This window comes from Oncorhynchus mykiss, chromosome 7 (assembly GCF_057628025.1).
Source record: "Oncorhynchus mykiss isolate SJ-2025 chromosome 7, ASM5762802v1, whole genome shotgun sequence".
Taxonomy (NCBI): domain Eukaryota; kingdom Metazoa; phylum Chordata; class Actinopteri; order Salmoniformes; family Salmonidae; genus Oncorhynchus; species Oncorhynchus mykiss.
In genome coordinates, this window is record NC_143028.1 from 63,441,949 (window position 1) to 63,460,779 (window position 18,831).

An 18,831-nucleotide genomic window follows, 5' to 3' on the forward strand; every position below is an offset into this window, starting at 1 on the left:
TCCTTTAGTAGTGCTTTCTCTGCAACAATTTGACCATGAAGGCCTCATTCATGCAGTCTATGTTGAGATATGTCTATTACTTGAACTCTGTGAAGCATTTATTTGGGCTAGAATCAGAGGTGCAGATAACTAATTAATTTATTCTCTGCAGCAGAGGTAACTCTAGGTCTTCCTTTCTTGTGGCAGTCCTCACGAGAGCCAGTTTCATCATAGAGCTTGATAGTTTTTGCGACTGCACTTGAAGACATTTTCAAAGTTCTTTGAAATCTTCCGGATTGACTGACCTTCACGTCTTAAAGTAATGATGGACTGTCGTTTCTCTTTGCTTATTTTATCTGTTCCATAATATGGACTTGGTCTTTTACCAAATAGGGCTATATTCTGTATACCACCCCTACCTTGTCACAACACAACTGATTGGTTCAAACGCATTAAGAAGGAAAGGAAATTTCACAAATGAACTTTTAACAAGGCACACCTGTTTATTGAAATGCATTCCAGATGACTACCTCACGAAGCCGGTTGAGAGAATGCCAAGAGTGTGCAAAGCTGGTATTAAGGCAAAGGGAGGCTACTTTGAAGAATCCCAAATATAAAATATGTTTTGATTTGTTTAACACTTTTTTTGGTTACTATATGATCCCATATGTGTTATTTCATAGTTTTGATTTCTTCACTATTCCTCTACAATGTAGAAAATAGTAAAAATAAAGAAAAAACATGGAATGAGTAGCTGTGTCCAAACTTTTGACTGGTACTGTACATTAATCGTTGCTGCTGTAAATATTAATTTAGGTCCTTCATGGAATGCCTTTCCAAAAAAAATAATACAATCCCCCTCTCATTAAATCTGATATCCACCAAATGCATTTGATGGTCTTTATCGTTGTGCTACTAGGCTTCACTTATAACATTAGGCTGTTAATAACCACAACACATTCATGGAACTTTATTCCAATTGCTCAATCTCATGTCTCTTCTTAAGCGTCAAAGACTTCCCAAACTTCAGTATTTAAATTCACATTTTTTCCAATAATCTTTGCCTGGCTTGGATACTATGGAGATTAGACTGGTGTCCTTCCATTTCCATTCGATTACAGGACTGTAGCCTATAGGACTAATGCCTTCTGTTAGTTAGTGTGAAGAGGTTCCATTGGCTGTGTTTAATGAGTGCCTGTCCAGTGCACTGTCATGGATAGGCTACCAACTACCATCTGGGCAACTACCCCCCCCTCCCCCTATCTAAATTTAGTGGATACTTTAACAGGAGGAATGGAGTCATCATGCATACGGAAGGGTAGCCTAGCCTACTATTATATCATAATTGTCAGAAGTCTTCCGTCAGCTGTCTAAAGACATGCCATTTTAGAACACAAATGAGTGTGAGTTGAAGTGCTTAAACTCCCTTTATAGATTAGTTATATTTGATTAACACCAATAATGTATAAATCACACACCATTCTGTGGTTTTGAGTTGTAGTGTTCTCATCCATTGTTCACACAGACGCACGCACACACATACAGATGTTATTAATATGCAACAAGTGTATTAGTTTGTCTGTGAGTGAGTGTACTTGTCACTGGACATTGTGGTCAGAAAGCTGAGAGGGGAGTGGCTTATTGCTCATCTTAGTAAACTGTGGTTAGAAAACTGGAAACGCCAGACAACTCCCTCATCAACAATAAACTATCTATTTGACTATACTACTGAGGGGAGTTTTTGTGTGTGACATTTTTTTAAATGTACAAATATTTTTCTTCTGTATTATTGACTGTATGTTTATTTATTCCATGTGTAACTGTGTTGTATGTGTCAAACAGCTTTGCTTTATCTTGGCCAGGTCGCAGTTGTAAATGAGAACTTGTTCTCAACTAGCCTACCTGGTTAAATAAAGGTGAAATAAATACAATTAAAATACATTTTAAAAAACAGGTTAGTTATTTTTAGCTCTCTACTTGTGTAATGACACAAATTCATGGGGATAGGGGAGCAATGGAGAGAGAGGTAGACAGAGATAGAGGTAGAGAGGGAGAGCGAGGTAGAGCTTGTAGGTGGCAGGTGGACAGAGGACTGTCTGTTTGGGCCACTCAATGGTGCAGCTGTTGTGAACAGCTGTTTGGATAGGCTGGAACTGGATGAGGTGTGGCGGATTCCCACCAGAATGTCCTGAACACAGTCAGGAGAAGTAAGAGCAAGAGAAAGGGAGAGAGATAGAGTTTATCACTGCCTATTATAATTCTTTATAGACTACAGACTTTGACCTTAAAAACTTGATGATATTGTCTCAGCCAGTCCAGAGCCGGCAGGCTATTTCATAACACTTTTGTTGAATTTCTTCAATGGTGTTATAACACCTACCGGTATAAAATCAACCAAATGACTGTTGCATAATCTGTCACAGAGGAAGTGCTCATGAAGTCCTCACCCCCCCCTCTCTTTCATTCTGTCTTTCCTCCCCTTCTCCAGTCGTCTTTTGTTGTCAGCTTGTCTGAATGGGGACACAACCAATTAAGAGAAAATCTGGAAACAAGAACAGGAAACAACATAAGAATACCAAATCATTCAATCTCAAATGAACTTATTTCATTACCCGTCTCTCTCTTTCCTGTCTCTCTTTCTCACCTTGGGACAAACAGAAAAGTTTGTTTTCAGTGGGAAAGAGAGAGAGAGAGAGAGAGAGGTAATTCAAATGACAAGGGGTTGGTATTTGTTTGTTGCACAATCCCCCCTCTGCTAACACAAAGGGACCAATTTCCTCCTGAAATAGACTTTTAGTTTAACATTACAATGTCAGGGAGCTCTGGGGAGGAGGAGGGAGAGAAAGAAGGATGGTAGATAGAAGCATGTTGATTAATGTCCTGGGGGATTATAGAACACGGTCTATCAAAGACTTCCTGTCCAGTGGTCACTCACTGTGATGAAACATCTAGATGTTGTATTAGGCTAAGAACCAAAAAGTAGGAATAACAAAATAACTGTCTGTGTGTGTCTCTCTCGCTCGCTCGGTTGTTCCATCATTTGGAGAAGGATGAATGCATGTTGTGGTAGGTGGGTCATGAAAAATGCAAGTACATTTTTATCCAAAACATATCTCTGCTTGCACTTATTAATTTACTTACCAAACCATGTTCTTTCATATCAATGGTTACAGGAAAAAATAGGTGGTAATGCAGTACCAAGCTCAGCCACAGTGGGGTGCTTGCAACTCTGGACTTTGCACTGTTCCAGGGTGAATTACTACAGATATGTCCCAAATGGTACCCTATTCCCGATTTAGTGTACTACCTTTGACCATGACCCATAGGGATGGAAATAGGGTGCCTTTTGGGAAGCAACCATCCTTTCCCTGCTCACTATTTTTCACCTTATTTCACCAGACACTGTAGGGCATAGCAGGCTGGTGGGGGGAGCTGTAGGAGGACGGGCTCATTGTAATCCAATCAAATTCATCAAACATTTGAAAACCACATTTGACTCTGTTCCATTAATTCCATTCCAGCCATTACAATGAGCCTGTCCTCCTATAGCTCCTCCCACCAGCCTCCTCTGCTGTAGAGTTCATCAATTTAATCACACAATTCAGAGAATGCTCTATAAATTACTATGAATTAATCTGAGTTACCTAACTTTTAGCTATACTTGTTTGTTTGTTCAGACCAAGCCAAAACCTATTGCTAGCAATATACTGTACCGTAGGGCTAATTAACTTATTCATACGTTTAGCTTGAGGTTAGAAACAATTGGGACATTTGAAACACCTTATGAACAGATTTCATTATTAAAATGGTGAGGATGCAAGCCTGTGAAAATATGTAATATATTTTGGAGGCCTGTTACAAGGAGGAAATATTTACTACATCCATTATACTGTATGCACCCACTCTTTAAGAACATACATTTGGCGAGGGAGAAAACTGTGCGCACACACACACGCACACAGCTCCCAAAGCAGTATTTAGCATAATGACAAAACACAACATTGCATGTCTTCTCTGACATATAACCTAATTTGTCTCATCTTCCTACAGTAGAACAGTATACCACATGGGCTGCAATGTTCCTAATCTAGATAATAATTATTAGCAATTAGACCAGAAATGCAAATACACACTACAGGTCTAAGACCAAATGGTACCCTAGTGCCTATGGTCAAAAGTAGTGCACTAGAGGGACTAGGGTGCCATTTGTTTAATCGGATTGGTACAACTTGTGCCATATCAGAGGTTCTCTCTCAGGCCCTGTAAACACATAGGTTGTACAACTAGGGTTGCATAATTCCAGGAACTTTCAATGTATTCCCTGGTTTTCCAGAAATCCTCATTCCGGATTTCCTGCTTATTCCCTCCTGAATCTAGGAATCTTCCAACTGGGATCTTAAAGAAAACAGGGGATTTATTGACATTTTGCAGAATTGTGTAACCTAATGTGCAAGTGATGTACAAGGCCTTTGACACCATAGTTGCAATACACAACTGATATTCTTAAGATGCAACAGAGTTTGTCTGCACAAACATATTTACACAACCATTGTGTGGTGTTTCCAAAACTTTCTGATGTAGTAAAACAGTTGTGTCCAATGCTTTGGACATCAGTTGTACAACTAGAGTGTGTATAGGGCCTCTCAGTCTGTCTTACTGGGTCCAACATTTGAGTCTTGCACTCTGAGGCAACTAATATACAACTGAATATTTAGAAATTGAGTGAACATAGAAATTACTTATGTTGTGACCCTTAAAGAAATAGCAGAACTGTGTTTGTTGATGAACATGTTTTATATGCTCATCATTTTCATTAATTCTGCTTAGTAACACAGCGCCAACAAAACTCTTGGGAGAACAGTGTTGTTTACCAGAGCTGCAAAAATGGGCAAATCAGTTTGATATCAGCATTAAGACCCTCAAAATGTCATCTCCCTCTGGGTCGGTATCAACCTTGTCATTATGGTCTAAGTCCCAAATTGTTGACTACATTTGACCAGAGCCTTAGGATGCCATTTGGATGCACACTGTTCATCACATCACATGCCAAATAGACAACCTCAGTACACCTACCCTGAGGGGGAATGTCCACACCTGCACCTAGTGAACCTATGGGGAAAAAAGCATGTTTAACTAAGTGCACCTGCACACAACCTGAGTGTACAAAACATTAGGAACACCCTCCTAATATTGAGTTGCACCCCTTTTGCCCTCAGAACAGCCTCAATTCGTCGGGGCATGGACTCTACAAGGTGTCGAAAGCGTTCCACAGGGGTGCTGGCCCATGTTGACTCCAACGCTGGTGGACCGTTTCTCAACCTTTCTATTCTCATAGTTTCTACAGATTGTAAATGAAATCATTGTTTTTACTAAGAGTAAGTTTATATTATTTATCAATTGACTATGCTTTTTAGAATCACACTGCAGTGTTATTTGCAGAGTTAGCTCCAAGTAGATGTTGCAATTGTTTTGCTATCCCCAAACCTGCGACCAAAAACAGGCTACATACTGTATGGCGGCACCAAAACAAGTGACCTAATGATTCTGTCTCTTCGCAGCAAAATATGCAGAGCTGGGATGGTTGTATATAACATTATATTGGTTGCAAGAATTTTGTATAATAATTTACATATTAAAAACGTTGAGTTTTTCTCCAGCGTCGTTTTGTATCAGTTCATAAACCATGTCAATGTTTACTAATTTTAAAAATTACTCTCCAGAAATAAGTCTCTCACTGTTGCCGCCTGCTACCGACCCCCCTCAGCTCCCAGCTGTGCCCTGGACAGCATTTGTGAATTGATCGCCCCCCCATCTAGCTTCGGAGTTTGTTCTGTTAGATGACCTAAACTGGGATATGCTTAACACCCCAGCAGTCCTACAATCTAAGCTAGATGCCCTCAATCTCACAAATCATCAAGGAACCCACCAGGTACAACCTTAAACCTGTAAACAAGGGCACCCTCATAGACGTTATCCTGACCAACTGGCCCTCCAAATACACCTGCGCTGTCTTTAAATCAGGATCTCAGCGATCACTGCCTCATTGCCTGTATCCGCTATGGGCCCGCAGTCAAACGACCACCCCTCATCACTATCAAACGCTCCCTAAAACACTTCTGCGAGCAGGCCTTTCTAATCGACCTGGCCCGGGTATCCTGGAAGGATATTGACCTCATCCCGTCAGTTGAGGATGCCTGGTCATTCTTTAAAAGTAACTTCCTCACCATCTTAGATAAGCATGCTCCGTTCAAAAAATGCAGAACTAAGAACAGATAAAGCCCTTGGTTCACTCCAGACCTGACTGCCCTCGACCAGCACAAAAACATCCTGTGGCGGACTGCAATGGCATCGAATAGTCCCCGCGATATGCAACTGTTCAGGGAAGTCAGGAACCAATACACGCAGTCAGTCAGGAAAGCAAAGGCCAGCTTTTTCAAGCAGAAATTTGCATCCTGTAGCTCTAACTCCAAAAAGTTCTGGGACACTGTAAAGTCCATGGAGAACAAGAGCACCTCCTCCCAGCTGCCCACAGCACTGAGGCTAGGTAACACGGTCACCACTGATAAATCCATGATAATCGAAAACTTCAACAAGCATTTCTCAATGGCTGGCAATGCCTTCTTCCTGGCTACTCCAACCTCGGCCTCCCTAGCTTCTCGCTTACCCAAATCCAGATAGCAGATGTTCTGAAAGAGCTGCAAAACCTGGACCTGTAGAAATCAGCTGGTCTTGACAATCTGGACCCTTTATTTCTGAAACTATCCGCCGCCATTGTCGCAACCCCTATTACCAGCCTGTTCAACCTCTCTTTCATAACATCTGAGATCCCCAAGGATTGGAAAGCTGCCGCAGTCATCCCCCTATTCAAAGGGGGAGACACCCTGGACCCAAACTGTTACAGACCTATATCCATCCTGCCCTGCCTATCTAAGGTCTTCGAAACCCTAGCCAACAAACAGGTCACTGACCATCTCGAATCCCACCGTACCTTCTCCGCTGTGCAATCTGGTTTCCGAGCTGGTCACGGGTGCACCTCAACCACGCTCAAGGTACTAAACAATATCATAACCGCCATCGATAAAAGACAGTACTGTGCAGCCGTCTTCATCGACCTGGCCAAGGCTTTCGACTCTGTCAATCACCATATTCTTATCGGCAGACTCAGTAGCCTCGGTTTTTCTGATGACTGCCTTGCCTGGTTCACCAACAACTTTGAAGACAGAGTTCAGTGTGTCAAATCGGAGGGCATGTTGTCTGGTCCGCTGGCAGTCTCTTATGGGGCACACAGGGTTCAATTCTCGGGCCGACTCTTTTCTCTGTATATATCAATGATGTTGCTCTTGCTGCGGGCGATTCCCTGATCCACCTCTACGCAGACGACACCATTCTGTATACTTCTGGCCCTTCCTTGGACACTGTGCTATCTAACCTCCAAACGAGCTTCAATGCCATACAACACTCCTTCCGTGGCCTCCAACTGCTCTTAAACGCTAGTAAAACCAAATGCATGCTTTTCAACCGTTCGCTGCCTGCACCCGCACGCCCGACTAGCATCACCACCCTGGATGGTTCCGACCTAGAATATGTGGACATCTATAAGTACCTAGGTGTCTGGCTAGACTGTAAACTCTCCTTCCAGACTCATATCAAACATCTCCAATCCAAAATCAAATCTAGAGTCAGCTTTCTATTCCGCAACAAATCCTCCTTCACTCACGTCGATCCTCAACTTCGGCGATGTCATCTACAAAATAACTTCAAATGCTCTACTCAGCAAACTGGATGCAGTTTATCACAGTGCCATCAGTTTTGTTACTAAAGCACCTTACACCACCCACCACTGCGACCTGTATGCTCTAGTCGGCTGGTCCTCGCTACATAGTCGTCGCCAGACCCACTGGCTCTAGGTCATCTACAAGTCCATGCTAGGTGAAGCTCCGCCTTATCTCAGGTCACTGGTCACGATGGCAACACCATCGCGCTCCAGCAGGTGTATCTCACTGATCACCCCTAAAGCCAACACCTAATTTGGCCACCTTTCCTTCCAGTTCTCTGCTGCCTGTGACTGGACCGAATTGCGCAAAAAAACAACAAAAAAAAAAACAACAAAAAAACCTGAAGTTGGAGACTTTTATCTCCCTCACCAACTTTAAACATCTGCTATCTGAGCAGCTAACCGATCGCTGCAGTTGTACATAGTCTATCGGTAAATAGCCCACCCAATTTACCTACCTCATCCCCATAATGTTTTTATTTATTTACTTTTCTGCTCTTTTACACACCAGTATATCTTCCTGCACATGACCATCTGATCATTTATCACTCCAGTGTTAATCTGCTAAATTGTAATTATTCGCCTACCTCATGCCTTTTGCACACAATGTATATAGACTCTTTTTTTCTACTGTGTTATTGACTTGTTAATTGATTACTCCATGTGTTGTCTGTTCACACTGCTATGCTTTATCGTTGAAAATGCAGGTCGCAGTTGTAAATGAGAACTTGTTCTCAACTAGCCTACCTGGTTAAATAAAGGTGAAATAAAATAAAAAAAATGTGCCATGGAATCGGTATATTGGAAAATCTCATCCCAACTATTTTACAACCGGTATGGTGGAGCTGTACATTTTTTGGTCCTTAAATGAAACTGACACACTTTTTTTATTTATCACAATTTTGGTCTTCAATGCAGGGCCAACAGTCAAGTTCCTTACCTTTTCCCTGTTCCACTTGCCTCCTCCATTGTTGCGGTAATGCTGCAATCGGTTGTAATTTTGGAGAGAGCAGACATTTTGTTACGATCAACTAGGAGTGGTGGGTGGAATCAGGCGCAGAGAGCAGGGTTCAGTCGTTTGTCAAATTTATTCACCAGCGCAACAAAACAGTCACGCCAACACACAGGGCGTATATACATTGCCAGTCCAAACAACAGGACAAAAATAGTCCGGAGAATAAAGACACGAATAAATCACACCATCAAACACAGCGTAACAACAAAAAAAAAAACAAGCCCGCACAAATACCCAGCGGGCCTAGTGCCCTTAAATACCCTACAAACAAACACTAATACAAAACAGGTGTACCCAATTACCCAATTACCCAATAACCAAAACAAAAGGGAAAGGGAATCGATGGCAGCTAATAGGCCGGCGACGAAGACCGCCGAGCACCGCCCGAACAGGAAGAGGCACCATCTTCGGCAAGGTTCGTGACACATTTCCATATATTTTGTTGACTGCATGTGAGATTTAACTCCACCAGTCCCATTTATGATATAATTCATAAAGATTATATCGTTTAATAATTTTTTTAATAAAAAAAAAATCAATTAGTATATTTGAGTTTAACCATACTGTGATATTTGTTATAATATTTGTTCTGTTTTTTTTTTCTGGTGGATTAAACTGAAATTACAGCCAGATTTATATGGCTCGTTTTAAAACAGGCAATATTTTGGAGATGATTTCCTTTTCAAATAACCGAAAGTGAGAGGTGTGAATGAAGGTAAAAATGCCATTCTTACTAATCTGCTAGAGAACCAGTTTGGATTTAAGTATAGTTTTTGTATGACTGAAGCATTTAGTGAAAGGTGCAATGATTTAATATTTAATAATTTCTGCCCTTCCGAGTTTCAAATTCATTAAATATATAGGCACGTTTAATTTTGTCTGGTTTGCCATTCCAAATAAAGAGGAGTATTTTTTGGTCATATAATAAATAAAAAAACAAGTTGTTAGGTGTAGGCAGGGCCATGTAAAAGCTTAGTTTTATTGCAAAACAATCGGTAATATGGTGCACGAATCATTATTATGTTTTAATGCAGAGAGGTCAGAAAAATGATCTAGATCCTGTATGAGGCTGTGCAGGGATACAAATTGCAGATTTTTCGTCAGCGTTTTTGTTTTTAATTCCTGGATTTCTAAGCCATTGATATTGTTGGATCTGATTTGAATAGCTAACATTTCGATGGCCATAATAAATAGATATACCGATAGTGGACAAGTTAATACTTTCTGAAAAGTAGACAATATTTACTATTTTACACAGGTGGTAGATTTTTCTTGATACACACAGGAAACTGTTGAGTGTGAAAAACCACCATGTTTGCAGTTCTTGACACATTCAAATCGGTGCGCCTGGCACCTACTACCATATCCTGTTCAAAGGCACTTAAATATTTTGTCTTGCCCATTCACCCTCTAAAACATGTGACATCAATAAAGGATAATAGTTTTCACCTGGTCAGTCTGTCTTGGAAAGAGCAGGTGTTCCTAACGTTTTGTACACATTGGAAATAATTGACAGCAACATAGAAACATACATTGCAAACAGGGCTTGTATCAGTATCAGAGTGGGTGTTTGCAGCACTTTGACGTTTGCCTGAGAACAAGTATACACCAACCAACTAGGCTTGATTTCACCGAGGAGTGAAAAAGCAACTGAATTGAACAACTTAGAGGAAAGTTGTTGTGATGGATAAAACAATGGATGGATCGGATCAAGCTTTGTTTGATTGATGATCTGTTGAAGAAAGTGGTATGTGTGTGTCTATGTTCTTTTCTCACATATTCTCTTTTATAGAATGACAAACGACAGAAAAATGATATAATAATTCATACATGTCTGTTGCAGGGGAGGCTCCTCAGAGAAAGGGTAGGACCATCCTCCTCAGTGAACTTCATTACAATAAAAATGGTAAAACATTGAAAAAGTTATAATTTTTAGATAAAACTATACTAAATATATTCATGTCACCAAATAATTGATTAAAACACTGTTTTGCAATGAAGGTCTACAGTAGCCTAAACAGCACTCAGTAGGGTAGCACCATTGTGTAGCCGGAGGACAGCTAGCTTCTGTCCTCCTCTTGGTACATTGACTTCAATACAAAACCTAGAAGGCTCTTGGTTTTCACCCCCTTCCACAGACTTATACAGTAATTATGACAGCTTCTGGTGGACGTCCTCCAACTTATCAGAGCTCTTACAGCATGAACTGACATGTTGTCCACCCAATCAAAGGATCAGAGAATGAATCTAGTACTGAAAGCATAAGCTACAGCTAGCTAGCACTGCCGTGTGCATAAAATGTGGTGAGTAGTTGACTCAAAGAGAGAGAAAGACAATAGTTCAACAGTTTTCAACAAATTAATTTCTTCAAAAATGAAGCAGAAGCAAGACAGAGAGAGAGGATTTCATTTTTTTCAGTTTCAAATCAAATCAAATGTTATTAATCACATGTGCTGAACACAACCTTACTTACAAGCCCTTAACCAGCAATGCAGTTTTATGAAAATACCAACAAAAAAAGTAAGGGATAAGAAAAACAAATGTTTAAGATCAGCAGTAAATAACAATAGCGGGGCTATATACAGGGGGTACAGAACAGAGTCAATGTGCGCGGGCACCGGTGTCGAGGTAGTTGAGGTAATTATGTACAGTGGGGCAAAAAAGTATTTAGTCAGCCACCAATTGTGAAAGTTCTCCCACTTAAAAAGATGAGAGAGGCCTCTAATTTTCATCATAGGTACACTTCAACTATGACAGACAAAATGAGAAAAATAAATCCAGAAAATCACATTGTAGGATTTTTAATGCATTTATTTGCAAATTATGGTGGAAAATACGTTTTTGGTCAGCTACAAACAAGCAAGATTTCTGGCTCTCACAGACCTGTAACTTCTTCTTTAAGAGGCTCCTCTGTCCTCCACTCGTTACCTGTATTAATGGCACCTGTTTGAACTTGTTATCAGTATAAAAGACACCTGTCCACAACCTCAAACAGTCACACTCCAAACTCCACTATGGCCAAGACCAAAGAGCTGTCAAAGGACACCAGAAACAAAATTGTAGACCTGCACCAGGCTGGGAAGACTGAATCTGCAATAGGTAAGCAGCTTGGTTTGAAGAAATCAACTGTGGGAGCAATTATTAGGAAATGGAAGACATACAAGACCACTGATAATCTCCCTCGATCTGGGGCTCCACGCAATATCTCATCCCGTGGGGTCAAAATGATCACAAGAACGGTGAGCAAAAATACCAAAACCACACGGGGGGACCTAGTGAATGACCTGCAGAGAGCTGGGACCAAAGTAACAAAACCTACCATCGGTAACACACTACGCCGCCAGGGACTCAAATCCTGCAGTGCCAGACGTGTTCCCCTGCTTAAGCCAGTACATGTCCAGGCCCGTCTGAAGTTTGCTAGAGAGCTTTTGGATGATCCAGAAGAAGATTGGGAGAATGTCATATTGTCAGATGAAACCAAAATATAACTTTTTGGTAAAAACTCAACTCGCCGTGTTTGGAGAACAAAGAATGCTGAGTTGCATCCAAAGAACACCATACCTACTGTGAAGCATGGGGGTGGAAACATCATGCTTTGGGGCTGTTTTTCTGCAAAGGGACCAGGACGACTGATCCGTGTAAAGGAAAGAATGAATGGGGCCATGTATCGTGAGATTTTGAGTGAAAACCTCCTTCCATCAGCAAGGGCATTGAAGATGAAACGTGGCTGGGTCTTTCAGCATGACAATGATCCCAAACACACCGCCTGGGCAACGAAGGAGTGGCTTCGTAAGAAGCATTTCAAGGTCCTGGAGTGGCCTAGCCAGTCTCCAGATCTCAACCCCATAGAAACTCTTTGGAGGGAGTTGAAAGTCCGTGTTGCCCAGCAACAGCCCCAAAACATCACTGCTCTAGAGGAGATCTGCATGGAGTAAAGGGCCAAAATACCAGCAACAGTTTGTGAAAACCTTGTGAAGACTTACAGAAAACGTTTGACCTCTGTCATTGCCAACAAAGGGTATATAACAAAGTATTGAGATAAACTTTTGTTATTGACCAAATACTTATTTTCCACCATAATATGCAAATAAATTCATTAAAAATCCTACAATGTGATTTTCTGGATTTTTTTCTCTAATTTTGTCTGTCATAGTTGAAGCGTACCTATGATGAAAATTACAGGCCTCTCATCTTTTTACGTGGGAGAACTTGCACAATTGGTGGCTGACTAAATACTTTTTTGCCCCACCATACATGCAGGAGGGTTATTAAAGTGGCAGTAGCAGCAGTGTAGGTAGGTGGGTGGGTGGGGGGGATGGGTGCAAATAGTTTGGGTAGCCATGGCTTGGGGATGTTATGGCTTGGGGATGTTTAGAAGCATCTTGGACCTAAACTTGGCGCTCTGGTACTGCTTGTCGTGCGGTAGCAGAGCGAACAGTCTATGACTAGGGTAACTGGAGTCTTTGACAATTTTTAGGGCCTTCCTCTGATCCCGCCTGGTATAGAGGTCCTGGATGGCAGGCAGCTTGGCCCCCGTGATGTACTGGGCAGTTCACAATACCTTCTGTAGTGCCTTGCGGTTGGAGGGAGAGCAGTTGCCATACCAGGCAGTGATGCTTTCACTTACTTAGCTAGCAATTGCAGCTGGTTAGTTTAGTTACTCAAACACTCGGCTCAAACAGAGGGATACTATGTTAGCTAGCTGGCTATGACTTTCCAACACAACACTGGAACTCTTCCAAGTCAAGGTAAGGTTTTGGTTTTATTAATTTATTGTCACCGGGGCCCACCGGTGTAACTGCTTACTGACTGTACACTGTAACGTTACTGCATGATTGTAGTGGGTTTACTAATGCATTAGTTCTATTAGCTATGTTGACTATGACGTTACTTTGTGTGTAGCGGTTATGACAAAGTTTTTTTTACTTGGTCACATACAGTACAGTTGATGTGTTATTCATTGAAGTCCACAAACGAAGAGAAAAGGTGAGAGGAGGAGTGCAAAGAGGCTAGAATGAACACAATGTGGTTGCCATGATCAGGGGTGTCTTCATTACGCCAATTCTGTTGAAAAACGTTTCTTAAACAGAAACAAACAAAACGGGGATAAAAAATACCTGAATTTGTCCAATTAAAAACTCTCATTTGCAACTGTTGGACTAATGATTACACCCTAGATAAGCTAGATGCAGGCACGAGTATGCAAGGTGGTATTGAATGTGTCACTGTCTGTCATCTCAACATTTTCTCTCAACTTGTGTGCACTTACGTTGTAAACTTTTATTCATAGGCTAGGTTGTAGCAACCTCATGATGGGTATAGGGAAAATTTGAGTATCATGTAGTAGCCTAAACCTATCGGTGTTACATTGAACTGGGGGAATGGAATATGAATGACAGTCACCCAACATGCTGTAATAGAAATTAGGCCATGCTCATGAATAAATAATCGTCCTCCCTCATCATAAACGGCACTGACCGCCACTGGTCTGTTGTTATATATACTTTCATAGTACTTATCATTATTGTGTTTTACAAGGCAATATGCTGGGGAACAGTTAGCATATTGTAACTGTCTGTCATGAAGTAGACACAGGAAAAGGAAGACAAAATGTACATGTTGGTTATTAAATACACTGGGTATTGTACGTTTTCACCTCCCTTGGATTTTAATATTTTTTTTGCACTACAAAGTGGGATTCTTATAGACATATCTTTTTTTGTAATTGATCTACACAAAATACTCCATAATGTCAAAGTGAAAATAAAATTCTACAAATGAATGAAAACAAAACTAAAATATAGTCGTTGCATACATATTCAACCCCTTTGTTTAGGCAAGCCTAAATTAGTTCAGGAGTCAAATTTGGCTTAACAAATCACAAAATAAATTACATGGACTCACTCTGTGTGAAATAACAGGGGTTGACTACCACTTTCATAGACGCTAACTGCTTAAGCTAACACAAACTCCTTTTTGGACAAACTCTTTTGGCTCATCACATACGCTGCTGTTACTGTTATTATTTATCCCATTGCCTAGTCACTTTATTCCTACCTATATATACATATCTACCTCAATTACCTTGTACCGCTGCACATTGACTCGGTGCTGGTACCCCGTGTACATAGCCAAGTTACCATTACTCATTGTGTATTTATTTATTTGTCTATTTATTCCTATTTATTTTCCTACTATTTATATTTTCTTTCTCTCTGTATTGTTGGGAAGGGCTCATCAGTAAGCATTTCACTGTTAGTGTACACCTGTTGTTTACAAAGCATGTGGCAAATACAATTTTATTTGATTATTCACAATAGTAACTGGGTGAGTTTTGTTAAGAGTCTGAACGCTTTCTCTAAACATTGCCACACATCACTTCCAGTATGGTTATGGTCACATCTTTCATATCAGCGAGAAATCATCATTTAAAAAAAAGTTTCAATTACTACGCACCTTTACAGGGTTAGGGTTCCCACACGGCCATATTTCAATGTTACAGAGCTTGTTTCCAGAAAACAGATGGAAGACAGAGTGTACTACCTGTGCTAATTAGCTATCTTTGTGTCCGAACACCTGTGTGTAAATGAAAGACAGATGCCAAAAACGTGTTGTCACTGAAAAATACTGTTTGCTGCAACTGTGTTAAATCCGGTTAAGACAATAAGTAGCAATGCGCATGCCCCGCCCCACTGAGGATCTGTTTTTTTCAGCCATCTATTTCCTGTGTCTGAGTGGTGCAAAATCCACCTGTCACATCTCACTGGATTGCTTTCATTTTACTCCTGCGACTCTCTCATACTCTTGCTTGTGTGATATTACGTCTGATCTCACAAATCAAGTAAAGTATGTATAGATAGGTGTAATCTCGAGGCAAGAGAGTTGATTTTTAATCTGAGGATATCCTGCTAATGACACACTTCAATCAGTAATTAATGAGGTGGTCTAGACAGCGGAGATGAGCGCAGGAAGGCTTGGACCAATACAGAGCAAGTTTTTTTGGTGGTTGCAGTCCTGTTCCACCCCTTTATAATAATATACAAAAATGTGAAAATACACAGTGTATTTATGCAAATTAGGCACATATCATTTTGGGTAACACTTTATCCACTGTGTGATTTGTATTTTTTGTATTTATTATGAATCCAATTTAGCTGCTGCCAAAGCAGCAGTTACTCTTCATGAGGTCCAGCAAAATTGAGGCAGTTTATACAATTTTAAAACATTACAATACATTCACAGATTTCACAACACACTGTGTGCCCTCAGGCCCCTACTCCACCACTACCACATATCTACATACATCCATGTGTATGTATAGTGCGTATGTTATCGTAAGTGTGTGTGTGTGTATGCGTGTGTCTGTGCCAATGTTTGTGATGCTTCACAGTCTCGGCTGTTCCATAAGGTGTGTTTTTATCAGTTTTTTAAATCAAATTTTACTGATTGCGTCAGTTACTTGATGTGGAATAGAGTTTCATGTAGTCATGGCTCTATGTAGTACTGTGTGCCTCCCATTGTCTGTTCAGGACTTGGGGACTGTGAAGAGACATCTGGTGGCATGTCTTGTGGGGTATGCATGGGTGTCCGTGCTGTGTGCCAGTAGTTAAGACAGACAGCTCGGTGCATTCAACATGTCAATAACTCTCATAAATAAAAGTAGTGATGAAGTCAATCTCTCCTCCACTGTCAGCCAGGAGAGATTGACATACATATTATTAATATTAGCTCTCTGTGTACATCCAAGGGCCAGCCGTGCTTCCCTGTTCTGAGCCAATTGCAATTTTCCTAAGTCTTTTTTTTGTGGCACCTGACCACACGACTGAACAGTAGTCAAGGTGCGACAAAACTAGGGCCTGTAGGACCTGCCTTGTTGATGTGTTGTTAAGAAGGCAGAGCATCGCTTATTATTGACAGACTTATCCCCATTTTAGCTACTATTGCATCAATATGCTTTGACCATGACAGTTTACAATTTAGTGTTACTCCAAGCAGTTTAGTCATCTCAACTTGCTCAATTTCCACATTATTTATTACAAGATTTAGTTGAGGTTTAGGGTTTAGTGAGTGTTTTGTTCCAAATACAATGGTTTTAGTTTTAGAAATATTTAGAGCTAACTTATTCCTTGCCACCCACTCTGAAACTAACTACAGCTCTTTGTTGAGTGTTGCAGTCATTTCAGTCGCTGTAGTAGCTGACGTGTAGTGTTGAGTCATCCGCATACATAGAAACTCTGGCTTTACTCGAAGTCGTTAGTAAAAATTGAAAAAAGCAAGGGGCCTAAACAGCTACCCTGGGGAATTACTGATTATAACTGGATTACATTTGATAGGCTTCCATTAAAGAACACCCTCTGTGTTCTGTTAGACAAGAAGTTTACTAAGGGTTGGTAACAGGCTGATTGGTCGGCTACTTGAGCCAGTAAAGGGGGCTTTACTATTCTTGGGTAGGGGAATGACTTTAGTTTCCCTCCAGGCCTGAGGGCACATGCTCTCTAGTAGGCTTAAATTGAAGATGTGGCAAATAGGAGTGGCAATCCCATCTGCTATTATCTTCAGCAATTTTCTATCTAGATTGTCAGACCCTGATGGCTTGTCATTGTTGATAGACAACAATCATTTTTTCACCCTCTTCAACACGGACTTTACGGAATTCCAAAGTACAATTCTTGTCTTTCATAATTTGGTCCGATATACTTGGATGTGTAGTGTCAGCGTATGTTGCTGGCATGTCATCCCTAAGTTTACTTATCTTGCCAATGAAAAATTCATTTGTTTGCAATATCAAAGTCAGTAGTTTACAATACAAGTGGGCTTTGTGATGAATGAGCTATCTGATTCAATAAATTAAGGAGACGAGTTGGCTTTTTTCCCCAAAATGTCATTCAGTTTTCCTCATCAAACTACACACAATGCTCCATAATGACAAAGCAAAAACAGGTTAAGAAATGTTTGCAAATGTATTAAAAATAAAAAACAGAAATACATTATTGACTTAAGTACTCAGACCCTTTGCTATGACTCAAAATAGAGCTCAGGTGCATCCTGTTTCCATTGATCGTCCTTGAAATGTTTATACAACTTGATTGGAGTCCACCTGTGGTAAATTACATTGATTAGACATGATTTGGAAAGGCACACATCTATATAAGGTCCCACAGTTGACAGTGCATGTCAGAGTAAAAACCAAGCCATGAGGTCGAAGCAATTGTCAGTAGAGACAGGATTGTGTCGAGGCACAGATCTGGGGAAGGGTACCAAAACATTTCTGCAGCATTGAAGGTCAACAAGAACTCAGTGGCCTCCACAATTCTTAAATGGAAGAAGTTTGGAACCACCAAGTTTGGAACCACTTTTCCTTGAGCTGGCCATCCGGCCAAACTGAGCAAACGGGGGAGAAGGGCCTTGGTCAGGGAGGTGACCAAGAACCCGTTGGTCACTCCGACAGCACTCCAGAGTTCCTCTGTGGAGATGGGAGAACCTTCCAGAAGGACAACCATCTCTGCATCACCCAACCAATCAAGCCTTTATGGTAGAGTGGCCAGAAGGAAGCCACTCCTCAGTAAAAGGCACATGAAAGCCTGCTTGGAGTTTGCCAAAAGGCACATAAAGGAATCTCAGACCATGAGAAACAAGATTGTCTGGTCTGATGAAACCAAGATTGAACTCTGGCCTGAATGCCAAGCGTAACATCTGGAGGAAACCTGACACCATCCCTACGGTGAAGCATGGTGGTGGCAAAATCATGCTGTGAAGATGTTTTTCAGCGGCAGGGACTGGGAGACTAGTCAGGATCGAAGATGAACGTAGTAAAGTACAGAGAGATCATTGATGAAAACCTTCTCCAGAGTTCTCAAGACCTCAGACTGGGGCGAAGGTGAACCTTCCAACAGTACAACGACCCTAAGCACACAGCCAAGACAACCCAGGAGTGGCTTCAGGAGAAGACTCTGAATGTCCTTGAGTGGCCCAACCAGAGCCCAGACTTGAACCATATAGAACATCTCTGGAGAGACCTGAAAATAGCTGTGCAGTGATACTCCCCATCTAACCTGACAGAGCT